Source organism: Hibiscus syriacus, unplaced genomic scaffold, assembly GCF_006381635.1.
Source record: "Hibiscus syriacus cultivar Baekdansim isolate YM2019G1 unplaced genomic scaffold, ASM638163v2 tig00109957_pilon, whole genome shotgun sequence".
NCBI lineage: Eukaryota > Viridiplantae > Streptophyta > Magnoliopsida > Malvales > Malvaceae > Hibiscus > Hibiscus syriacus.
The window spans coordinates 1,356,995-1,384,899 of record NW_024062539.1 but is presented as its reverse complement, the minus strand read 5'-3'; the positions used below and the strand labels follow the sequence as shown (position 1 = coordinate 1,384,899).

At 36.4% G+C, this 27,905-nt stretch overlaps 1 pseudogene; it reads right to left on the bottom strand.

Moving 5' to 3' along the window:
• Positions 1 to 85: 85 nt before the first annotated feature.
• On the bottom strand, positions 86 to 18,552 carry LOC120211023 (annotated as a pseudogene).
• Positions 18,553 to 27,905: the final 9,353 nt, after the last annotated feature.

Here is a 27,905-nt window from a genome sequence, read left to right as displayed (position 1 = left end):
TTCATTTCAGTAATTTAGTCACTCTTCCATCTAAATGTGTGTCAAAAGCCTTGCAGACTAAGAAAAAACACACAAGACGTCCAACAAAGAAACCAAGTAAACATTCCGGTCCCAGCATTACAAATCGCAAGGTCATTCCAGTTGGAACTCAGTTCTGCGGTTTGGACCAAACTTTAATGCCTACTTAAGCACTTAATATTATATTTCATCAATTAACTCAAGAAGATCGTCAACTTCTTGCCTCAGAGCGGTAAGTTTCTGTTGCTGCAAAGTCACCCGGTTCTCGATATCACGGGTTCCAGACTTCTTCTCATAGCCGTCCACTGTAGAGTGCTTCACCATCACCTTTTCTTGTAATTCTCTCTCCTTAGCCACCAGCTCCTCCACCTACACATAAAAATATACATTACTTGAACAATAAAAACACTGCCGCATATCAAAGGTTTAAAAGTTACCAAAACAAGATGCTGCAAACGTAAAAGGGGGAAAAATACATGTCAAATTGAACTAGAAAAGTTTAGCACCAGAACCAAATAGCAAAAAGACGGATCAACCATGGGTAATATTTGAGCAGCTGATGGAGAAGATTGCAAGGTGATTAGCAAGGGTTTCAATTCTTTGGACAGCTCTTTTAACAAACCATCCGCTGCTTTTCGAGCAGCTTTACAAGCTTGAATGTCCCCGGTCCTATAAAGATCATGTAGTGATGCCTCCATCTTATCATGTGTTGCCAAGCATCTTAATTACAATATTCTGAACCCGCTGAATCACTGCCTGAACCTGAAATTATAGATAGAAAAACCTTAAACCAATTCACTTGCACATGGTGATCCGGGATGAGCACAGTAAATGGCATAATAACACCCTACAAACCTCTTCCCACTGTTGTTTAGCCAAATAAGCAGCAGAAGACTTGGAGAATGATATGTCTGCACGTGTGTAAACAATGCAAGCAACAAAGAAGAGGAAAAATCCTAAAATTAATATCAGGGGCTCCCTAAGCTTAGATAGTTTGCTGAACCTATAATAGACCTGAAAAAAAACAAACAGTAAACTATACGATAACCTAATGTCCAACATTCTGTGTTTGGATTCTATTAAAAAAAAAATTCTGTGTTTGGAGGTGGCAGAGTGGAGTGGAGGATACTAGAAGCAATGTGCATGACATTCAGACTTAAAATTGACAAAGAAAGAATACCTGAAAATATTGATTGTGCTCAGGCACGACATTGGTCTTTTTAAGCACAACTACTGGTCTACTATCAATATCCAAGTGGGAGATCTTGGTCTGCATACAACCAAAAACATATTATATAAAAAAGATCAAGGCCTTCAAACACAAATACAACCCTTTGTAATACAACATATGGTCAAACAAAAGGAAAAATCTTAAGGTAGCAAATACCTCACGCCACTGCTCCACGGGAAATGGTGCAGCTACAGATATGTCACTAGAACCCTCAGGCAAAACAACCAGTAATCAAAGTACAAGATCAAGGTAAGAGAACTTTCTTATTATTCACCACACTGCAATTATATCACACAAGCATGTATCATATTCCCATGTTCATAATAATACAACAGCATTGGTGCCCATTTTAGTACTTGGTAACATGTCATATTCATAATAAGTAAAAGATGTTATTATATTCTAATTAAGAGTTGAAAAAAGTACTTAAATACAAGTTTTAGGCATGGTTGGGAAGGAAGTGATAAAAACCTTCACAATGAGAGTATCAATAACCAACTCAACCATTGAGCTACCATAAGTGATATTAAGAAAGCGCTTCCCCTCTGACTCATATAAAAAATCCTGAAGTGGCAGGCCATATCCAATGGTAAAAGCAGTTCCGTCTGCAAAGAAAATGGTACATCAATAAGAATAAAAATACCAAATGACTGATACTTTTTTAATCCTACTCAGCAGTATAACCTTTTTGGAGTCACCAGGCAGATGAGATGTTGATATATTGCCAATTTCATCCCTGTAATAAACAAAATGTACCCTCAGTGGCATATTTGCGACAAGATACCTAAAGGCTGATGCACCTCGAACATTGGGCCTGGCCTGGAAATCAAGCCTGTGGTGTCAAGGTAATAGTTTAGAAACAAACTTCCAACCTGGTGCGATGTTCACCATAATCCACAAAAAGGAAAAAGTATGATGTAACCTGGAAAATTCACCCTTGTTTTGGGCACCACAATGGATAAGCTTGAAATGTTCAGTGGCCTGCACATTACCCTCAAGGTTTCAAATCGCAATCGCGGTCGCATTTTCTGTTATTTTGAGTTTATCGTGATTGTGGCCATCACGGACCCTATTGGGCGCTATTGCGGATGTAGTGGGCAACAAGGACAGTGGCGAAACCGCTATATCGCAGACGAAATCACATTTTCGGAACATTTTTTGAAACCCTGATAAGGACCATATTTGATTTCTGAACCATGAATCTTTGTATTCTCCAGTTTTGTATAGAATTCAATTCTAGAATCAGGCAATTTAACAGTTACAGACTGAGCCATGACGGCCTAAGGAGATAGGTAGTGTGCACTATCCTGGTATAATACAAGCTGAATATCAGCCTTAGTGATTTGCTCAGGAATGGGTCGCAAGGCATGGGTAAATACAGCCAGGACATCAAAAGTGAAGCTATCACCCTCAGCTAATCCCTTAGGCAAGGTTACTGAATAGAATGTTAAAGCAGGAGGCATGTCTTTTGGGTTGGCAACTGCAATAGGGAGAGCAACAACAAGGTTTTCGAGTTTCCCTTTCCCTTCGTGCGGGCCAGCCATCAAATATGCCATGTCTTAGGCTTGCTGCTCAGGAAAAGCCAGCAAAACCTCGGATACCGTCTCAGGACCTCCATTCTCCACCTAGAAGACAGTATAACAGAAGATGTAAGAATACACACAAAAAGAGATAATAAAGCTGAAAGCATCAGCAAATTGAGAGTGAAAAGAAAAAGTTGGTGTTACGGAAGCACCTTCAAAGTTGAAGAAACCCGAATAATGTGTGATGTCAAATATATCTGCGACACAAAAAGGAACGCTGTTAACAAATATTTACAGCTTGCAACAATCAAAGATATACAACTGCAGAACCAGTTCAGATCAACCCAAGATTTGAAGTTTCATATGGTTAAAATCTTCAGAAACATCACAAAAAGTAGTGAACTAATCAGAGAAACAAACTCGCATGGAATACTAATAATTATATAAAATCCTAGAAAACTTGGGAAAATGAAAAAAGAAAAAAAAAGTGAAAACTCACGCGTTGATCTACTTTGGAAAGGACCAGATCGGAAAGTGCCGGTGATGCCAAAATGGCGACAGTAAACATAAGCATGAAAATCCTTGAACTCTCCACTGTCAGACAAATCTCTACTGCAATTCACGCGAGATTGACACTCGTCTTCTGTCAGGAAATTCGAAGCGTTAAAAGATAGTTGTGGACTAAGCCAGGGTACCGTCAGTCAATACAAGTCTCAAATTGGGCATCGATGAGTTGAGTTTGAATCATGAAGACAGCCCACTGCATGGCTGGGCTAACTCACAAACTGCAAAACTTCACTTAGCCGCCCTTAATAACATGACTGTCTCAAGAAATGCGGGTTAATATATGACTAATATACAGTATTATCGGATATATTATAATATATTTAATAAATTCGGTTTAACGCTATCAGAAATGTTGAGTAATAATAATGTAGTAGGTCTAAATCATGAAGAAATATTAAAAAATTTGGCAACCGGCAAACTTAGTTTGACGGTTTGTGTCTATACAAATGAAAAATGTATCGATCTATAACAATATAACCGGTCTCAAAATAACAAAACGGTAAAATGCTACCAGATATGTTGAAAGTGTCGATAATTTAATATAAGAATCGACACTTTCTGAATTTAAAAGAGAAGAAGTTATAACGCCTAAAAAAAGTTGAAACTTTATGAAAATGTATCGATCCATAACAATATAACAGCTAAAAATATGACAAAACTGGTCTCAAAATGACAAAACAGGTAAATAACTACCGAATATGTTGAAAGTGTCGATACTTTAATATAATTATCGACACTTTTGGAATTTAAAAGAGAAGTTATAGCGCCTATAAAATGTCGATACTTTAAAAAAATGTATCGATCCATAACAATATATTGTTAACATGTAAAAATATGACAAAACATGTCTCAAAATGACAAAACCGGTAAAACACTATCAGATATGTTGAAAGTGTCTAGAATTTAATATAAGTATCGACACTTTCTGAATTTAAAAGAGAAGAAGTTATAGTGTCTAAAAAGTGTCGACACTTTATGAAAATGTATCGATCCATAACAATATAACATCTAAAAATATGACAAAACCGGTCTCAAAATGACAAAACAGGTAAATAACTACCGGATATGTTGAAAGTATCGATACTTTAATATAATTATCGACACTTTTGGAATTTAAAAGAGAAGAAGTTATAGCGCCTATAAAGTGTCGATACTTTAAAAAAATGTATCGATTCATAACAATATAACAGGTAAAAATATGACAAAACCGGTCTCAAAATGACAAAACCGGTAAAACGCTACCGGATATGTTAAAAGTGTCGATAATTTAATATAAGTATCGACACTTTCTGAATTTAAAAGAGAAGAAGTTATAGCGCCTAAAAAGTGTCGACACTTTATGAAAATGTATCGATCCATAACTATATAACAGCTAAAAATATGACAAAACCGGTCTCAAAATGACAAAATCGGTCTAAAAATGACAAAACATGTAAATAACTACCGGATATGTTTAAAGTGTCGATACTTTAATATAAGTATCGACACTTTTGAAATTTAAAAGAGAAGAAGTTATAGCGCCTATAAAGTGTCGATACTTTTAAAAAATGTATCGATCTATAACAATATAACAGGTAAAAATATGACAAAAGAGGTCTAAAAATGACAAAACCGGTAAAAAGATACCGGATATGTTGAAAGTGTCGATAATTTAATATAAGTATCGACACTTTTAGAATTTAAAAGAGAAAAAGTTATGCGCCTAAAAAGTGTCGACACTTTATGAAAATGTATCGATCCATAACAATATAACAGCTAAAAATATGACAAATCTGGTCTCAAAATCACAAAACAGGTAAATAACTACCGAATATGTTGAAAGTGTCGATACTTTAATATAAGTATCGACACTTTTGGAATTTAAAAGAGAAGAAGTTATAGCACCTATAAAGTGTCGATACTTTAAAAAAAATGTATCGATCCATAATAATATAACAGGTAAAAATATGACAAAATCGTTCTCAAAATGACAAAACCGATCTTAAAATGACAAAACCGGTAAAACGCTACCGGATATGTTGAAAGTGAGGATAATTTAATATAAGTATCGACACTTTCTGAATTTAAAAGAGAAGAAGTTATAGCGCCTAAAAAGTGTCGACACTTTATGAAAATGTATCGATCGATAATAATATAACAGCTAAAAATATGAGAAAATAGGTCAACATAAAGTATTGTCACTTTTTAAATCTGTGTCAATACACTTGTCCAGACGAGGTGTACGCATAAACTGTCGATACATTTATAAAAAGTATCGATCCCAATACAATGAAACCGATAATTATTAACAGGTTACAATGTAACCGATAAAAATATACCGGTTAATTAGCAAATATGTCTACATTATGTATCGACACTCTTTAAATATGTGTCGATACTTTTTTTCCAAAATGAAAGCACAAACAGGTGCACGCATAAAGTGTCAATACATTTAAAATTGTATTGATCTCAAAAACATCGAAACCGATAATTATAATGTAATAGGTCAATTTACAATGTAACCGGTTGAAATTTACCAGTTATATGAGAAAATAGGTCAATATAAGCGCTACATATTACATTATATAAGTGTTACCTAATATGTTATTATACTTAATAATATTACCGGTTAAATGCCTATTTTATTATATAAGCGCTACCTATTACATTATATAAGCGCTACTTAATATGTTATTGTGCTTGATAATATTTTCGGTTAAATGATATAAGATAACCAGTCTAAATTTTAACCGGTCACTTCTTTAACCGGTCACGCCATTTTTTAGGCGCCGCACAGCAGAAGGGTGTTTTTCCCGAAAAATCACCAGTGATCGGTATATTTACCGATCTAACACAGGTCAGATTATATTTCCTGATCTAACACCCGTAGCAATAAAGCGCGCTCCCTGCCTGCGCTATATGCTGATTTGGCGCCACGTGGGGTATAGCGCGTCCCCTGTACCACGTTATACACTGACATGGCGTACACGTGGGTATAGCGCGCGCCCTGATCCGCACTATACGCCACGTAGGCGTATAGCACCGCCCCTGCTCAGCGATATACCTAGGTATCTGATAGAATTAGGTCCGCGCTATACCTTTTATCTGAATAATTACATATAGCGCGGTGCAGGTACCGCGCCTTATATGGTTATAAATACCATTAACTCCCGGTTAAGTTTCTCACATCTCTCCTCTCAACTTATAAATTAATACAATAATTCCGTCAACGAGTAATAATTTTGGTAATTTTCTTATATTTGATTTAGAAGTTCGTGCGATTTTTCGTTATAAATTTTGTTATAATTTTTTTTATTATACTTATTGTTTATTATGATTATTTGGAAAAAATATTATACTAATTATTTTCAATTAATTTCTGTGTTTGTAAAATTGAAAAGCAGGAGCATACGTCAAAATAGTTTTGCGGTGCAGGTAATAATATAAAATTATATTATTTAAATTATTTACATTGATGTGTAAAAAATTTATTGTGTTATATTTTCGTTCATATATAATTTATTTAATCAGGTTTGTTTTAGTTTTTTTTTTTTTGCAGATATAATATTGTCGCACTTTTAAACTCAAAGAATGGCGCGACTTTCAGCTATTGTTTATTATGATGGTGAAATTCGAGAAGATGAAACCAGCGTTTTCGTATCAAATGAGCGTGTTAAAATATCATTCAAGAGAAACATAACTCTTGAGGAGCTGATAACGAAGATTTCGAGGAAGATTCATGTTGGAAGTAGTAGAAGAATGTCGTCGTTGCAGTACAGATTTCCAACATCATTGTTGTCATTAACTTATACAGCGTTCGAACTTTCGAACAATGATGATGTTCAAATGATGGTTAAAGCTCAAAGTAATTATTCAGACGCCGCTATTGAGATGTATGCATATTTTGTTTAAGTGAGTGTTGTTCGGGGTCAATCATTAAGCTCCCACTATGGGCTGGCTGAACAAGTTGATCAAGTTGACAGCCCGACTACAGTAATGTGTAATGATTTTAATGCCATAATGGGGAGACATTCATCCGCAACTCCTTACGAAATGTACCGAGGTGGGTCCACGAACAATCCGTATGGCAACACTGCGTCCAATTTAAGGGGAAGGCATTCATCTACAAATTTCTTTGACCATATGGAGATGCTATCGACGCAACCATCTGTGCAGTTTCCATTTGACACGATGGCTTCAAGCTCTAAGGGAGGCATTCGACTGCGAGCTTTTTCAATCTCAATGTCGATATGCCTTCCAGTTCAAGGGGAAGGAGTGCAAGTAGTAGGTTCTTCGACCCAAATGTAGAGAGCATGGAGGAACCATCATCTCCACCAGAAGAACCGCTTCGTGAGCCTGGTGCGGATGGTGCTAAGACTGGACTATTCATTCACCCAGAATCACCGCAATTCAACTCCGATGATGATGAAGTTCCAGGAAATGTGGCACAAACTGACCCTCCTGCATACATGTATGAAGATGATTATGGTGCAATGTATGGGCCAGAATTTGCGGATATGCCTCATCTCGGTGACTACGGATATTACTCATCAATAAATAATGGTGAGTTATATTTAGGCATGGAGTTTTCAAGCAAAGAAGAAGCGGTGATGGCTATAAAAAATTACAATATCCATAATTTTGTTCAGTCCAGAGTCAATCGATCGACGACAGAAAAATATGTATGTTATTATGCCCTATGCGAAAACGAATGCAATTGGATGGTTCGCGTATCAAAAATAAAGAGGAAAAACAACATATGTGAACTAACAGTATACAACGGTCCTCACACATGTTGTGTTGGAGGGGCAACCAAGATCATCCCAACTTGGACTCTGAAATGATATGTCAAGCCATCATACCCATGGTAAAAACAAGCTCTCATATAGTTGTTGCAGTGTTGATTTCAACTATACAATCGCAGTATGGGTACACTATCTCCTATAAAAAAGCTTGGTTGGTAAAACAAAATGTCATTGTCAAACTTCATGTCGAATGGGATGCATCTTACAACGAACTTCCAGGTTGGTTTAGACTGGTGCGAATGTTGAATCCTGGGACAATTGTGGACTTCGAAAGCTCCTATGCATACCATAATGATCGAGTTATTCGCAGTCGAAGCCAATTCTACCGGGTTTTTTGGAGTTACCCACAATGCGTTAATGCTTCCAAATACTGCAAGCCTGTGGTCCAGATTGACGAGACTTTCTTGTATGAAAAATACAAGCAAGTTTTATTATTGGCAGTTGTCCTAGATGGCAATCGCAACATTCTTCCAGTTGCTTTTTCTCTTGTCGAATGAGAAGATACAGATTTTTGGGCTTTTTTCCTCCGAAATTTACGTGCACATGTTATCACGAGGGAAAACATCTGTGTCATATCAGATTGCAGAGCTGGGATCAAAGCAGCAATGGAGTATTTGGGTCCAATATGGCAATCACCCTTTGTCCAACATAGGTATTGTCTCCGACACATTGCTGCGAACTATTATGGAAGGTACAAGAAGAATGATGAGCGTCAATTAATTGTGCACATGGGTAAGTGAAACTGATGTAGTTTGTTTTATTTCAATCGTTTTAATTTTGCAAAGAAAGCAAGTTAGTAAGTTATACATTTTTTGATCAGGTTACGAACTACTTCCTCAAACGTTTGAATCAATGCTTCAAGGTTTACGGGTGAAGAACGAGGAAGGATACGATTACATCAGCTTCATCGATAAAGAAATGTGGACGAACGCTTATGATGGTGGATATCGATATAGACACATGACGACCAACTTGACTGAGGCAATCAATTCAACCTTAAAGGGTGCACGTCACTTACCTGTAGTGGCTTTGGTAAAAACTACATATTTTTATTTGGGGCCGCTTTTTGTGAAGCTCGGGGGAAAACAAACCTAATGCAAGGCGGTCATATCTATCACCCTAGATTAGTTGCAGATCTACAGAAAAAAATTATTGTATCAAATGGAATGTCTGTAACAAGCTTCTCTAGAAGGCATGAAATGTTTCGTGTCACAGAGTTGCCGCGACCTCTTCAAGAGATTCAAGCCTTGTCGTTAAGAGTAAATCTAAGGGACAGAACATGGGAATGCGGGTTTTTTTAAGCTCTGAAGTATCCATGCTCTCATGTGATAGCAGCTTGCTCGCATACACATCAATACTATATCCATTTTGTAGATCCCGTATACCTACTATATGAAGTTTTTAGGGTATACAAATTTGAGCTTCCCCCCATAGGTAATGACAAAGACCCTGATGAGGTTCAAGATTGGCTTCCGACTGTGAAGGTCCTACTGGTGGAGCCGAGGATGAACCGGAAGCACATGCTCTCCGTCCACGAGTCGGGGGATGATGGTACTGTTTCGGTGAACGTCTCTGTCGACGTCGCGGAAAGGTCTGCCCTCGTGCATCCTCGGGAAGAAGAAACGGTTTCCCGTTACTGTTGAACCACTCATAATAACCGTCAGCAACACTCAAGTGGCCAAGTAAAATGGGCTCTCTACGGGGAAGGCACCGATGTCGATCCTCCCACAACACGACCCACTCATGATGCCTTACCAGCTAATATGTATTTATCTTGCCGCGTCTATCTAAGCTATGCAACTCGTCCATATTACGAGGTGCTTCCGTAATTGGTTGAAAACAACCAAACTGCCGGAGCACACGATTAGTAGAGTGTCACTCGACGGTCGCATAACAGATCAGAAGGACCATCGCCATCCAAACATCTGATGGGCCCCTCAACTCAGGTGGGATCATCGCCCTCACATCATCAGTACAATATGGCACCCATTCAAACTAAAACAAATATTATATAATTTTTTTATCAAAATAATAATCTAATTATATAACTATAATCTAAAATCGATTTTTAAACATTAAAATTCATACCTGTGTGTCAGCCTTCTGATCGATTAGCACCCTAATTTTTTCTAAATCATCAGGTAGCTCCTGATAATTTTTCCTATCAGTAGACCACCTATTCAAGGAAAAAAATTATTATACGCTGTTTAAAATTATTAATATACAAAATCAGTTTTATAATTACCTCAGAAGTAGTGGAAATACGAATGGGTTCTTCACAACGGGACATAAAAAGGGCAATCGATACCATGCCCAAGACTGCAGCAGCAGGAGACATCCGCCGATAGCATTACGCCTGTAGTTAGTGGCTCCACACATCTCCCTGTACAGGAAAGCCAAAACTGCCGAGCCCCAACTGAATGATCCGGCCAGACGAAAGTCGCTAAGATGTCGCAACCACATGCAGTGAACTAGGTTGCGTGATTTATCCGGCATCAACAACCCTCCTATCAACTGCAGTATGCATGCCCGTGCATACATCATAACTTCATCCTTAGAGGCGTCTACACTCAACTCCCGAAAATTAGCATCTAACCAATTTAACGGTATCCTACCTCCGATAAAACTTTCTGGGACACGTCCTAGATTATCCCGGCACAAAGTAGTCCAGGAACCCTGTGAGATCCCTGATATCACATCTCCATCCACCGAAAGCCCTAGGTACATAACAACATCCTCAAGTGTAATCGTGCACTCTCTGCACGGAAGATGGAATGTATGGGTCTCCGGCCTCTACCGCTCTACTAAGGCAGAAATAAGGTCTGGTTCTATCTTACAGTGACCCTGATATCTGCCTATGTAACCAAATCCAGCCTCTACTAAATACGGCAAGACACGACTAGGTATCACTAACTTAAGATTCCTAATAAAAGGATCTAATACACGGTCCTTCTCCTAAAATTAAATAATTACACAAATTAATTCTTAATCTAATAATCATGCATTAAATAAATCAACAAATTATTACAAATAATTTAAATTAAATTAAAATGTTAAAATGTTACCGTATCAGCAAAGTGTCGAGATATATGATTTTCATCCATGTGAAGTAGACCGCCTTCCATTATATATCTGCAAAAAAATTATATTAGTAAAATATAAATAAAGTAAAATGCTTAAATAAATTAAATACATAATATTAAAAATATTATAAAATATACCTTAAACAGAGAGAGTATTTGAGAGAATTTGAGAGAATATGGTGTGATTAAAGTAATAGAGGATGTGGGTATTTATAGGGAGGATTGGGGGGTAATTAAAGGTATAGCGCTCCCCCTGTACCGCGCCATACCTCACATGTCAGATAAACAGCTATAGCGCGGATCAGGGGGTGCGCTATACCCACGTGTACGCCATGTCAGCGTATAGCGCGGTACAGGGGGCGCGCTATACCACACGTGGTGCCAAATCAGCATATAGCGCATGGCAGGGAGTTCGCTTTACTGCTACGAGTGTTAGATCGGAAAATATAATTTGACTGGTGTTAGATCGGTAAATATACCGGTCACCAGTGATTTTTCGATAAAAACGTCCAGCAGAAGTACCCCTTAACATCTAAAATTTGAAATTTATTTTCTTTTAAATTATCGATATTAAATTTATCGGTTAATAAATCTAAATTAGATACTATATAAATCTATATAAAGATATTTTTTTATTTTTTTAGTAGTCTCGAGTATAAGGATAATATATATTCAGAATCTTTTTTAATCATATACAAAGTATACATCCTACAAACGTAATTATTCGAACATAATATGTCAATAACATATAATACTTCATTTAATCACTAAAACCACTTGGTGAGAGTAAATACAATATAGTATTTGTTCAAAGACAACTGTCAACCATTTAACATCAAACATTCATATCATTAACATTAATGGTGCTCGAACATGAGACTTCAAAGAATAAAAACAATTCATTTACTACTAAAATCACTTTGGTTTTTGTGTTTAGATGATTTATTACTTTATCAACGGCTTTATAATTGAAATTTTATTTGAATTAAATAATGTGATATTTTTAGAACGTTAGATGTATTCTACATGCTTCTCGACTATGTTATGATATCTGGAGTCTTTTAAAGATTGTTGAAGGTTGTTCGTATTTTTGTTATGTTGTTGGGTTGGTTAAGCCCAGCTATTCTTTAACAGGTTATAGTGTTGATCCGTGTGACTAGTTAGGGGACTATAAAAATGTGCTTAATGGTTAAGAGCCAGAATCACTTTTGCTCTATATATATATATATATATATATATATATATATATATATTTATGATTAGTTTTCTTAATCCTAGCCAGATATTTTCAGTTGCTGCTCTTAGTCGATTCACTTTATTCTTGGTTTCATGTATACATTGAAGACGATGAAGTTAAATGCTCTTTAATTTTTTTCCTCTGCTTTTTAAACAGTTTCAATATGGTATTAAACATATGACGATCTGTGTACATGTAAGAAATTAGATCTTGAGAGTTTGGTTTTCTAGCTTCATTTTTCTTTCCTCTTTACCATGTTTGCGTCTGGTTCTTCAGTTGATGCCACTTTTGGTGAAATTAGAGGTGCTTCGATTCTTAATCGCTCAACGGAGGTGTCCTTTGCCAACAAGTATGTGAATGTGTGTTCAGATGACCACAATTTCCATCTCTGAAAACAAGTCATTCTTATGATACGTGGCATGAGTTGAAGCATCTCTTAGACGAATTGATTCCGATGCTGACGCAGACGATAGTGAATGATAGTGGCGAACTGATTGTGAATCTGGCGTATCGCCTTCATAAGAAGTAAGACAGTTCGTTACCGTATTGGCTCCCCTCAGCCCTCAGTCCACCAATCTTGCCTCAACTAGGAGTAAAGCCTTGTGTGTTCCTTGGTCACAATAGACACAAGTTTGACTACAGATCAAAACCTTGTGTAGTCCTTGGTTACTCGCCTCAACATCACGGATTCCAATGTCTTGACAATACAGGCCGGATTTTTGTGTCTCGCAAAGTTAATGAGCATGTTTTCCTTGTTCTGCAGTGCATACAAATACGAGAAAAGGCAGCCAACAGTCTAATTGGGCTATTCTCTTTCCTGAAACAGCAAAGCTTATAGGTGACAATTCTGCTGGGTGTGATGTACAACCTTGTCATGATAATGTTCAAGTAGAAGAGTAAGGATGGTAACTTAACCCAAAATTGCTGGGTTCCGACCTGACCCAAAATTGTAATGTGTTAGATAGTTAATAGTTTGACGCTAGTTGATAATTGATGAGTGTTCAAAATCGGTAGTATTTACTCGTTAATTCTTCGATCTTATGATTTATTGATGCTGATTTGATTGTGTTATGCTTGTTTTTGTGCAGGGTCTTACTTTCCAAAATTAGTGATAAAACGGATGCATTCTACATTTTTTTTATTATTTGGTCACGGCTGGAGACATGGGCACGACACGGTCTGACTAGGTAGTTTCTAGAAAGTCAAGTCAGTGGCAATTTCTAGAAGATCTACTCAGCGCACCTTCTGGAATATGGACGAGCAGATTTGCATTAGGAGACTTCTTTAAAGTTTGAATTTAGGAAAAACAATTATCTTTAGGATTATTTTATTTTAATTTCTTTGTTTATCTTTAGGCTTTGAGAGACTATAAATACCCTCTTGGGGTAAGCCTAAACTCACAATTTAGATTACAATCTTCTTCTTCTTTCTAGTTTTATAAAAATTCTCTCTTTTATTTTATTTTCAAGTTTTGGATTTTTACTTTATTTTTTAGCTTTGTTTTTAAATATGTTAAGTATGACTTTTGTCATGCTTAACTAATTTTCTCACAAGCCGAGAGCTGAAGCGATGAATCAATTCCAGCAAGAGAACTGAAACTGGCCCTTAATAACTTCGGAATATGTCTCTTAATCTCAGCGCTTATTTTTCAAAATCAAAATAGTTTTCAAAATCAAAGATTGACTTTGGTCAATAGGTTGTTGCGATTAAATATGTGGGAGGAAGGATCGGCTTATTGAAAGCACATTCGACTTCCTGGGAACACACTTGGCAAGATAGTTTCACCAAGAATGAATTAAGATCGGAATTAACGGCTATTGAAGCAATAATCCGAGTCGGTCTCCACGAACTTATACGGTAGTTGATCTACAACAATTGATATTGATTGGATCAATATCCGAAGCCGGAATCAAAGATTGCCTTGGGTATTCGGTATACAAAATAGAGTCACGGGGATTTCCCTTTTACATAAAGTAACCGACATGAATCCCGAAGGAAAAATCTAATTCAATGATTTAAAAGAAATTGAGTCAAAGCGAGGCTTAAGGATATTTTTACCATATCCATTTTCAACTTTAAAATATTTTCTTTATTTTACTTTAAATCATTTTTATTATTACTTAAATATCTTTTTACCAAACCCCCCATATTACTGTTTCATGCCTGATTTAAACAATTCAGACAGAAAGTTAGAATTTTACCAAGTCCCTGAGGATCGACCCTTACTTCTCTTTACTACGAATTTCCTTATTTATTAACTGAGAAGAAGGAATTTTATTTGACATAAAAAATGACAGTTGTCAAATTGGCGCCGTTGTCGGGGACTTCGCCAAAGTTACTAATTTTTGTTTGCTTTATATTTAGGATGATGACAAATCCGGGCGTTTTAGTGAAGTACGACCCGAAAATCGAAGCCAGAGCTAGGAGACTTCACGCACATACGCTTCGAGAAATAATGAGACAATAATCAAATCCATAATCAGAATCAAATTCAGGTGAATCCGTTAATATAGAACCAATTTTGATGGTCGATCTTACTATCAGAGAGTTAGCCGCGACACCTACTGAACAAGAGCCTTTGTGCATTGATTTTCCCCAAGGCGAAACTCCATACCAGTTAAAAACTGGCCTTATTCATATCCTCCCTACATTCTGCGGGTTGCCAAACAAGAATCCACATAAACATCTCACGGAATTTCACATGGTCTGCTCCAGCATGAGACCACGGGGAGTGGCCGAGAATCAAATCAAACTTAGAGCTTTTCCTTTTTCCTTAGCCGATTCGGCTAAGGAGTGGTTATTTTATCCACCCCTAATTCTATTACTACATGGGCTCAAATGACTTGTCTTTTTCTTAAAAGGTTTTTTCCTCCGGCAAAAGTAAGCGAACTACGAAGGAGAATACTTGGAATCAAGCAACTTGATGGAGAGTTACTCTATGACTACTGGGAGAGGTTTAAGAAGTTATGTGCTAGTTGCCCACAACATGGGTTAACTGAACAGACACTTCTTCAATACTTTTATGAATGATTAACTCCCTTGGAAATAAATATGATCGATGCTGAGGAGCTTTTGTGAACAAGACTCCTATTAAGGCTAGGGAATTAATTTCCACAATGGCCGCAAATTCCCAACAGTTTCGCCCAACTAATGAACCTCCTCAAAGGGTTTATGAGATAAGTTCATCTTCTTTAGAAAATAAGATAGATAAATTAACTGAAGTAGTCAACTCTCATGTTGTAGGAAAAACATGACTAAATAGATTATGTGAAATATGTGCATTACATGATCATCCAATAGACGGTTGTCAACTGATCCAAGATGACACATCGACTCAAGTCAATGCAGTCGGGAACTTTTCGGGACCTCCCCAGAGGACTTATAATCCCTACAACAATACTTACAACTCAAGGTGGATGGATCATCCAAATTTCAGTTACGTCCAAAACTCAATGCCAAATCAAGCTTATCAACCAAGGCCACCTCCACCGCCACAACAGTCGCAGAATACATCGTTAGAGTCTATTGTTGAAAGATTATCACTTTCCCAGGAAAAGTTCTAGATTCGTATTGAAGTCCACTTCCAAGAGATTAACAAGCAGATAAGCCAACTGGCTCAAACCATAGGACTCTTGGAATCACAAGGTAAACTTCCGTCTCAAACCGAGGTAAACCCAAGGAAGAATGTCAGCGCCATCACTCTTCATAGTGGTACAGTAGTGGTGCCACTTGTCCCAAAAGATGAAGCAATTCAAAAAGGGAAGAAGACTACTGATTCAGGATCCCATAAGAAAAATGATGAAGTACAAATAGATCCAACACCATCTCCCTATGATGTGCCACCACCTTTTCCATCGAGGTTAGTACAAAGGGATAAACAAACTGAGGAAAATGAAGTACTAGACGTATTTCAGAAGGTGGAAATCAATATACCTCTCATTAAGGTTATCCGAAAGGTTCCAAGATATGCTCGGTTTTTGAAGGACCTTTGTACAACAAAGAGAAAACTTACTGGGAATGAGAAGGTAAATCTAGGAGAACATGTCTTAGCTGTCTTCCAACAAAAATTACCGTCGAAACTGAAAGACCAAGGTATGTTCGCAATACCCTGTAAAATTGGTAAAGTTGGGATAAAGCGAGCCATGTGTGATCTTGGCGTCTCAATTAATGTAACACCTCTCTCTGTTTACAATATGATTACTAATGAGCCCTTGAAGGATACAAAAATATCAATCTAGCTTGCTGACAGATCTGTCATTTACCCGGAAGAACTCTTAGAAAATGTGCTAGTGGAGGTAAACAACTTAATATTTCCTGCTGATTTTTATGTAATTCACATGGAGAATGATCACACTAGCACTTCTTCCGATATTCTATTGGGGCATCCCTTTCTAAGTACTGCGCACACAAATATTGACGTAAGAAGCGGGACATTAACCATGGAGTTTGATGGCGAGGTCGTTAAATTTGATGTGTATAAGGCAATGAAATACCTAGACAAAGTGGCGAGCATAAATTATGTTGATATTATTGATCCTTTGACAAATGAGTTTATAGAAACTAATGTATCTTTTGATTTATACAGGGAGTTAGAAGACCACAATGAGGAAATCAGGGAGTTGGAAAATTTATTTTCTGTTCATTCTGATTTACGTTTGATTCTTTCTAAGTCTAAAGGTCTCGCTTCTATTTTAGAGGCACCTGAGATAGAACTGAAACAAATGCTGAAGAACTTAAAGATAGCCTTTTAGGAGAAAATGCTACTCCATTGATTATTTCGGATGCGCTTTCAAAGCTAAAAAAGGTCCGAAGAATAACCTATGAGAATGTCAAATTCTACAAGGAGAAAATAAAAGAATTATACGATCGTATAATTTCTCATAAGGAAATTCTTAGTTGGAAAAAGCATATGAAGTGGATGAAGTATTTCTCTAAGAACATGTAGTCTGAATTAGGTCGTCAACCTAACGACGATAAACAAAAGCGTTTCATGGGAGGCAACCCATTGTATTTAATTACGTTACATTTTCATTTTCAATTTTAATTTTAATTTTTTTATTTTGATTAAGCAAGTTTCATTTAATTTTTATTATTATTTTGCAGGAACCAAATGTTTTTTTTAAAACTTAAACAACGAAGATTTACGAAATTATCATCTGAACAGTGCTAAATTCAAACCCCAGGAGCAGTATAAAGTCGTACAAAGCAGTGTAGAACCGATACTGCTAAGGCAGTATCGATACCATAGAAACATAACCAAAAAATGGTATTGATACCATTAAATGGTATTGATACTACTCTAAATAGTTATATCGATACTTCTTTGATAGTATCGATATTATTGTTTTCCAACGGCGCACTTTAGCATATTTCTAAGGAGACCGACACACGTTAGTAAAACCCAAATTATTTCCCACCATTTTTTGTTAACATTCTGCCGCCTACCCCACTCCACCAATCCCATCTTTCTTTATTCTTTTACCGTGGGCCTACCCCTTTCCTTATCACTTAACCTTTATAATTTTTAAAACTTCCCTTTTATCCTATCAAAACCAAATTGCACTCAACTTCAAACACTACCCCCCACACATGGTAGAACCAAATTAAAACACCATTTCTCACGTTTTTTTAACCAAACAGAAAAAAAATCAAAACCCAACACATTCAACTTCTCCAAGAAAAACTTGTCGCCCCTTCTCTTCTCCTTCACTCCCACCATCGGCCTTGTCCCACTTTTTACGCCGCACCGATCACTTCCCTTGTCGTACCCACCACCGATCTTTTAACCGTCCATCACTTCCACGATGATGCGCATGAGGAACTAGAAAAACAATGATGTCGAGGTCACGCACCAAACGTCCACCTTCTCCGTATCACTCAATGTTTGCACCCACCGTCTCATTACTCCCCGGGTCGAGCACTGCTCGTTGTACATCTCCGTCGTGCTCTCTTTCTCCATTATTCCAGTCAATGCCAACCGTGGCCACTTCATCCTCTTGTCTACAACAATTGATCTTCCCGACGTGTTCCATGACTTCGGTGGCATCGGACAATACTCCAGAGCATCAACCCAGACAACCCATTTTTTTGCCCCAGCGCCTCCCACCATAGTCGTGGTCGACAGTAAATCCGGGGAGTATTATATTCCTTCTCTCTTACTTTAATTTTACGTTTTGAGATAAAAGGCTTTAAGTGAGAGGGAATAGAGTCTAGGTTGAATTTCCCTTTGCTCATCTTTATGTTTTGATGCTAGTATGTGTTGGTTGAATTTACGAAAATTTCATTGAATTTATTTGTCTTGTTGAATATTTTTGGTATGGTATGCTTGTTTGGGACCACATGATTGTTTAGGTTTGGATATTCTTGATAGTGGCATGAATTGAGATCAAGTTGGTATTTTTGTGATATTCCATGATTCTATGGTTGAAATGCGCTTAGCTTAATGCATGAAAATAATTTGGTGAGATTTGAGCCTTTATGAGCATATCATTTTGCTCTCATTTTGTTTGATTGAGTGTGCTGATTTTGACATTGGTATTCTAGAACCTGTATTTTAAATACTGTCGAGATTACACATGAACATGATGCTTAAAAATGATTTGGGCACCTTAGGATTAACCATTCCGTTTCCCCCACTAAATTGCCCACCCATGCATTTTCCCCCTAGTTAACCACTTTTGAGCCTATTCCCATTTCTTTGTTTTCACCACATTTATAAACTCGAGCCTTTTTATTTTAACCCTCTTTTCTACCATTTTCAAGGCAAGTGAACAATCAATCCAATGTATGCTTCATAAAAGAAGAAAAAAATAGAAGAAAAAAAAACAGCAGCATTTTGAAAGAAAAAAGTTGTTCAAAAAAAGAGAAAAAAAATATTTGAAAAAAAATGTAACACCCCAACCCGTACCTGACCCAGATATGAGTTTGAGGTGTCACATTGACTTTTCAAACTTTGACTCTTGTCGAAAATCAATGAAATTTTAACCTTTCATTAAAATAAAAGTTATTACTTTACAAAAGTTGACCAAAACAAGACAAAATTAATCAGAGCATTCATAACTAACACGTTTCTTACATGCCAACACACTATATACCACGAAAATACTTACTTTATCAGTTACTTCTGATATGATCTTCTAGCAGTGATGTTGTCATTGCCACTCCTATTTCTGTTCTTCTTGATTCTTAGTACCTACGTGTAAATCACTTACACGCTAAGTCACAGACTTAGTGAGGCATAATATGAATATATAGATATAACAATGAATTCATGAACATGCATTCTTACCATTTGATCATGACATTTCAACTTGCATGTATATATTACACTATAACATATATGATTATGACATGCACATATGAAGCTTATATTCTTATACCAGTTTCACTTTAATTTATCTTTGGATTGCCCATGTACATTATTGAGAACAGAAGGTACGTGGGTACACTGAGGTTGTGCACAATGCTGTCACCACAACTCGAATAAAATTCCACTAGGGAAACTAAATATTTGTCCCAAATGACCACTATATCCCAAAGGACCACTATGTCCCGAAAGACCATTGATAATCCCTCGACTCTTGGCATGCCAATTATACCTACAACTCTCATATTAAATAACATGGGCTTAATTATAAATACATTTCTCATTTTCATATCTCTTCTATCACCTTTCATATAAACACATAATTCACTTCAATTGTATACACATGATCACTTCCATTATTTCACATACCTGAATGGATTTTCATATAATTGCATTCATTCATATAAGTTCATATTAAAGCATGGATGGTTTATGCATGAAATCATTATAACAATAATATATATATATATATGCATGTACATGAATGTAAAGTCATAAATTTAACTATAAGAGATAGACTTATCACAAGTCTTATCTCCGTACAACTCTATCTAGGATATGCACTCACCTTACCCTTGCTTGCTTTGACTCGATCATAATCCTTCGATTGTTCCGGAAAAGGTTTACGCTCTAAATCTACATAATAAAACATTGATACATATTAGTATACTAATTGATATATTCTAATCTATCACTTTTTAGACTAAAAGAAAGGCTAATTTCATCTCTTAATTAAGGTAGGTATCGGTACTCTCTACAGTATATCGATGCATCCCTTAACGTGTGTATCGATGCACTACCTATACATCGGTACACAAATTACATTCGATGTTTTCATCTTAAGGGGGTTATCGATATACTCCTTACATATCGATACACTTATTATATTCGATGTTTTTATTTCCATTGAGAGTGCATCGGTACCATTGAAGGTGTACATATACACACAACCCAAAAATTATATTTTGAGCACGAAAATCACTTCATTTTCAGCTCAGCACTTTATATTTCACCTCCTTTTATATTCCTAACTTTCATACACATACTTACACTCATTTCTACTCAATAATCATTTCTTTAAACTCAAACTCCTATCTTTTATATGGCATTCAAGAATCATACTCAAATATCAACATGTTCTAAATTCAATTCTAGCACTTCATATTCCTTAATTAGGTTGATGACAAGTCAAATCCAACTTCCAAATATAATTATAAACTCTATTTCAAGATTTCATTCAATAGCTCCAAATCTTTGATCTCTCTTAACTCCATCATCCTTTGATGTTAAGATAATTTAAGCTTTCCTTAAGCTTAATTATCATCCAATGATCATAAACCAATCTTAAATTCAGCAAGAAATGAACTAACCATGAACTCACCTTTGATTTTGGATCTTCACGTACAAAGAAGAAGAGAGGAAAAGAGAACTCTAGAAACCTTATTTTTTCTTCCCTCACTTCCACGTCCTGAATTAACTCAGGACCGAGGATTTCTCTATCTTTAAGCTCGAACCAATTCAAGGATGTACAACATCTTCTTCCATAAAGAGCTTTATAGGGTGCCATTTTGATAATTGATTGATAACTATTGTGGCAAGTATTTATCCCATGATCCCTTGAATTCCATAACACAAGCTGTCAGCATATCCTCCAAGATTTGGATAATTCGCTCAGACTGTCCATCTGTCTGCGGATGAAATGTGGTGCTAAAGTTCATTCGTGTACCTAATGCTCCATGCATGGTTTTCCAAAATATCGTAGTAAAGCGAGAGTCTTGATCAGAAACTATGGAAACAGGCACACCATGCAACTGAATCTCCCTGATATATAATTCAGTATACTTATCCATGGAGAAATCAACTCGAACATGAATAAAATAGGCTGACTTAGTCAATCTATCTACGATTACCCAGATTTAATCTCTTTTGTTCGGAGTTAAAGGTAACCCCATTACAAAATCCATTATTATGTTCTGCCATTTCCACTGAGGAATCGACATTAGTTGTAATAGTCTTGACGGAACCTGATGCTCAGCTTTGACTTGCTGGCACGTCAAACACTTAAATACGAATTTCGTAATGTCTTTCTTCATTCTAGGCCACCAATATCGACTCTTGAGGTCCATATACATTTTGTTCCCTCCAAGATGCATTATCAATGGACTATAATGAGCTTCCGATAATAATACTTTCTTCAATTCATCATTATCCGGAATTACCAATCTTTCTCGATAAAATATTCCCATCAGACTTGATCGCATAATCTTTTATCTCCTCGTTCTTTACTGGTTGCAGCTTCTTCAGACATTTTTTATCTTTACTTTGAAATTCCTTAATTTGATCTAGCCATGATGGCTTGATAGTTAACTCCGCACATATTGCACCGTCTCTGCTTAACGATAGTCTGGCATCCATAGCTCGTAACGCTACAAACGTCTTTCGGCTTATGGAATCCGCTACCACATTTGCTTTCCCCAGATGGAAATCAATCACAACATCATAATCCTTAAGAAATTCCACTTATCTTCTCTATCTTAAATTTAACTCCTTATGAGTTATCAAATATTTCAAACTCTTATGGTACGTATACAAGTAGCATTGTTCACCATACAAGTAGTGACGCCAGATCTTAAGAGTGAACACTACTGCAGCCATCTTCAGATCGTGCGTTGGATAATTCTTTTCGTGCAGTGTTAATTGCCTCGAAGCATAAGCCACCACCTTGTCTTCTTGCATTAACACGCATCCCAAGCCATTATGAGACGCATCACTATACACTACAAAGTTCTTTCCAGACTCAAGTTGAACTAACACTGGAGCTTCTGTCAAAATCTTCTTTAACTTTTCAAAACTTTCCTGGAATTCCGGAGTCCAAGAAAATTTTACCTCTTTCCTCAATAACTTAGTTAGGGGTAATGTTATTATGGAAAAGTTTTTAACGAACCTTCGGTAATAACCAGCTAACCCCATAAAACTCCGAACTTCTGACACATTCTTTGGAACTTCCCACTCTAAAATGACTTTAATCTTTTAAAGATCCATCCGAATTCCTTCTGCAGAAATCACATGTCCAAGGAACGTCACTTCATTCAACCAGAATTCACATTTAGATAGTTTAGCATAAAGCTTTTTTTCTCTCAAAATCTGTAGAACAATCTTCAAGTACGAACTATGTTCTTCATTGGACTTCGAATACACTAGAATATCATCAATGAATACCACTACAAATTGATCCAAATAGGGTTGAAAGATTATGTTCATGAGATCCATGAAAGCAGCAGGTGCATTAGTTACTCCGAATGACATCAAAATGAACTCATAATGTCTATATCTTGTTCGGAAAGCTGTCTTCGGAATATATTTCTCTTGAATCTTCAATTGATGATAACCAGAACGTAAATCAATATTCGAGAACATTGAAGCTCCCTTTAACTGATCGAACAAATCATCAATTCGGGGAAGGAGATACTTGTTCTTAATAGTCACCTTATTGAGCTGCCTATAATCAATGCACAGTCGCATTGATCCATCATTCTTCTTAACAAACAAAACTAGAGCTCCCTACGGTGAGACACTTCGTCTGATAAACCCTCTGTCCAGTAATTCTTGTAATTGAATCTTTAATTCTTGCAACTCTTTTAGAGCCATTCAATATGGTGCCATTACAATAGGCGTTGTTCCTGACATTTTTTCAATATGAAATTATACCTCTCTGTCTGGAGCCAAGCCCGATAACTCTGTAGGAAATACGTCGGGAAACTCTTTGACTATAGGATTTTCTTTAATCCCCTTCTCTTTAGCTCTAACATCCAGCATATTAGCAATAAACCCTTGACATCCCTGTAGCAGTAACTTCTTTGCCGACATCACTAAGAATAAACTTGCCAATGGATTTTATCCTTCACTAAATACAATGACTTTTACACCTTCTGAATTTCTCAACGTTACACTTTTCAGTCTACAGTCAACATTACCGTAGTAACGATATAACCAGTCCATTCCCAGTATCACCTCAAATTCGTCGAAAGGTAATTTCATCAGATTAGCAGGGAATTCAATTCCCTGAATCTGTATAGGACACCCTCAACACACCATATTTACCCGAGTATTGTGCCCTAACAGATTCGTCACTATGACATCACTGCTAATAGTTTCTAACTGAATATCCAATTCTCTCACTAACTTACTATAAATGTATGAATAAGTAGACCCCAAATCATTCAATACAAAAACATTCTTGTCATACAATTGAAAAATACCTGCTATAATCTCTGGGTCATCTCGATCCTCACTAGTTTTGAGATTATACATACGAGCTATGGAGCGTATTTCTTGTGGAACCGAGGACTCTGACTGAATTCTTCCTCTGCCTCTACCTCTTCCCCTCTGAGTAGTTGTAGCAGACCTCTCTGGGTGAGCAGATTCACATGCTATCATGGGACAATCCTGAAAAAAATGCATGGTGTCCCCACATTTAAAGCAAACTTCTGAAATCATTCTGCATATCCCTAAGTGATTCTTTCCACAATGTGGACATTGTCTGACTTGGCTCTGGTTAGATCTCCCAGCTCCAGATCCCACTGATTGAGTTTGTCTGCCCCTTACCGGATTTGATCCTCTAGCAGAGGATGCCACTGATTATCATCTAGCTTGGGGGCAAAAACCAACTTCTCTGCCCCTTTTTTATGGTGCAACACTCGATGATGCACCCATTTTTTTATGTCTGAGCTCTTGAATCTCCAAATCTTTTGTTCTGTGCCCTTTCCAGAGCTTTGGCACGGTTCACTACTTCTTGGAATGAAGATAGATTTAACACAATTAACATATCTTTCAATCTTGGACGTAAACCTTCCACAAACCAATCACATGCATCGTTCTCTGTAGGAATAAGTTCAACAGCAAAGCGACTTAACTTGTTGAACTCACACTTGTATTCATATACAATACGATTCCATTGCTTCAGGTTCATGAACTCTTGATTCATTTTTCAGATGAACTGATCTCTGATATATTTATGCTTAAATTCTTCTAAGAACAAGGACCAAGTTACTTGATCACTAGACATTCTCAATGTAACATTGGTCTACCAAATCCTTGCTTGTCCTCTAAGAAAGGAAATTACTCCATCGAGCTTCTCAGCATCAGAACAATGAAGTCACTCCAAGATGATTTTTACATCATTGAGCCAAAGGTCTGCAGCAACCAGACCTTCTTCGGTTTTACCCCTAAACTCTGGAGCTCCTAAACACTTTAACTCCTTAGCAACATTCATTCTTGGAGTTGAAGTAGCAGGGGTTAGAAACGAGCCAAAACTGCATCCAATGTCCTAAAGAACACATCTTGATCACTCACAGACACTCTAGAGGGTGCCTGTTCCTCATTCTACCTGGCCAGGGCAGGTGAATTTTTGCTTTCATCGGGCCTATCGTCTCCCGCTTCACTTGTAGAACTATCATGTCCGGTCATTTATAAAAACGTACCATATCGTTCTATTAGTAAAACATCATACTTACTATTATATCAGATCAGAAGTTTTCACTATTTTGTTGGCATGTATACATTTTAAGACACTCCAGACTTCAGTTTATGCTGATAATTGACTAAACCGTAGCTCTAATACCATTAAATGTCACACCCTAACCCGTACCTGACCCGGATACGAGTCTGAGGTGTCACATTGACTTTTTAAACTTTGACTTTTGACGAAAATCAAGGAAATTTTAAACTTTCATTAAAATAAAAGTTATTACTTTACATAAGTTGACCAAAACAAGGCAAAATTGATCAGAGCATTCGTAACTAACACGTTTCTTACATGCCAACACACTATATACCACGAAATACATACTTTATCAGTTACTTATGATCTGATCTTCTAGCAGTGATGATGTCCTTGCCACTCTTATTTCTGCTCTTCTTGATTCTTAGTACCTAAGTGTAAATCACTTACACGCTAAGTCAGAGACTTAATGAGGCATAATATGAATATATAAATATAACAATGAATTCATGAACATGCATTCTTACCATTTGATCATGAAATTTTAACTTGCATCTATCTATTACACTATAATATATATGATTATGACATGCACATATGAAGTTTATATTCTTATGCCATTTTCACTTTAATTTATCTTTGGATTGCCTATGTACATTATTGAGAACAGAAGGTACGTGAGTACACTGAGGTTGTGCACAATGCTGTCACCACAGCACGAATAAAATCCCACTAGGGGCATTGAATATTTTTCCCAAAGGACCACTATGTCCCGAAGAACCACTATGTCTCAAAGGACCACTATGTCTCGAAGGACCACTGATAATCCCTCGACTCTTGGCATGCCAATTATACCTACAGCTCTCATATTAAATAACATGGGCTTAATTATAAATACATTTCTCATTTTCATATCTCTTCTATCACTTTTCATATAAACACATAATTCACTTCAATTGTATAAACATGATCACTTCCATTATTTCACATACCTGAATGGATTCTCATTTAATTGCATTCATTCATATAAGTTCATATTAAAGCATGGATGGTTTATGCATGAAATCACTATAACAATAATATATATATATGCATTTATATGAATGTAAAGACATAAATTCAACTATAAGAGATAGACTTATCACAAGTCTTATCTCCATACAACTCTATCTAGGATATGCATTCAATCTAAGATATGCACTCAGCTTACCCTTGCTTGCTTTGACTCGATCCTAATCCTTCGATTGTTCCAGAACAGGATTATACCCTAAATCTACATAATAATACATTGATACATATTAGTATACTAATTGATATATTCTAATCTATCACTTCTTAGACTAAAAGAAAGGTTACTTTTATCTCTTAATTAAGGTAGGTATCTGTACTCTCTACAGTGTATCGATACATCCCTTAACGTGTGTATCGATGTACTACATATGCATCGGTACACAAATTACATTCGATGTTTTCATCTTAAGGGGGTTATCGATACACTCCCTATGCATCGATGCACTTATTGCATTCGATGTTTTTATTTCCATTGAGAGTGCATCGATACCCATTGAAGGTGTACCGATACACACAGCCCAGAAATTATATTTTGAGCACGAAAATCACTTCATTTTCAGCTCAACACTTCATATTTCACCTCCTTTTATATTCCTAACTTTTATACACATACTTACACTCATTTCTACTCAATAATCACTTCTTTAAACTCGAAATCACATCCTTTATATGGAATTCAAGAATCATACTCAAATATCAACATGTTCTAAATTCGATTCTAGCACTTCATATTCCTTAATTAGGTTGATGGCAAGTCAAATCCAACTTCCAAATATAATTATAAACTCTATTTCAAGATTTCATTCAATAGCTCCAAATCTTTAATCTCTCCTAACTCCATCATCCTTTGATGTTAAGATAACTTAAGCTTTCCTTAAGCTTAATTATCATCCAATGATCATAAACCAATCTTAAATTCAGCAAGAAATGAACTAACCATGAACTCACCTTTGATTTTGGACCTTCACGTACAAAGAAGAAAAGAGGAGAAGAGAACTCTAGAAACCTTGTTTTTGCTTCCCTCACTTCCACGTGTGGCTAATATATAACCCTTCTTCAATTTAATTATTTTACAATCAAAGTGACCATTTCGTCTTTCTATTCCTCCTTTGAAATTTGATCCTACACAATATTTTTCATATAAGTCCTTGAACTATTCAATTATTCTACTTCAATCACCAAATTCTAAAACTTTACAATTTAGTCACTAACCCGGTATTGAGGATGTTACAAAAAATGAAAAACAAAACAACAACAAAGAGAGAAAAAATCCATTGTATTTCAAAAAGAAAGTTGTTGTTTGATAGATTGTCTTTTTATTTTGTTGTGCTTAATGTTTTGATGGAGTTGAACTTGTTATTTGTTAGTTCCTTGCCTTGAATTCTAGCCATATTAATTAGCCTTTTCCTCACCTTTACCTAAGCTCCGTTACAACCAATCAAAGACCCTTTGATTTATGCATCTTGCTCTTATTAGTAATGGAGATTTGATTTACTTGTAGGCCTATGGTAATATCGTGTCGGTT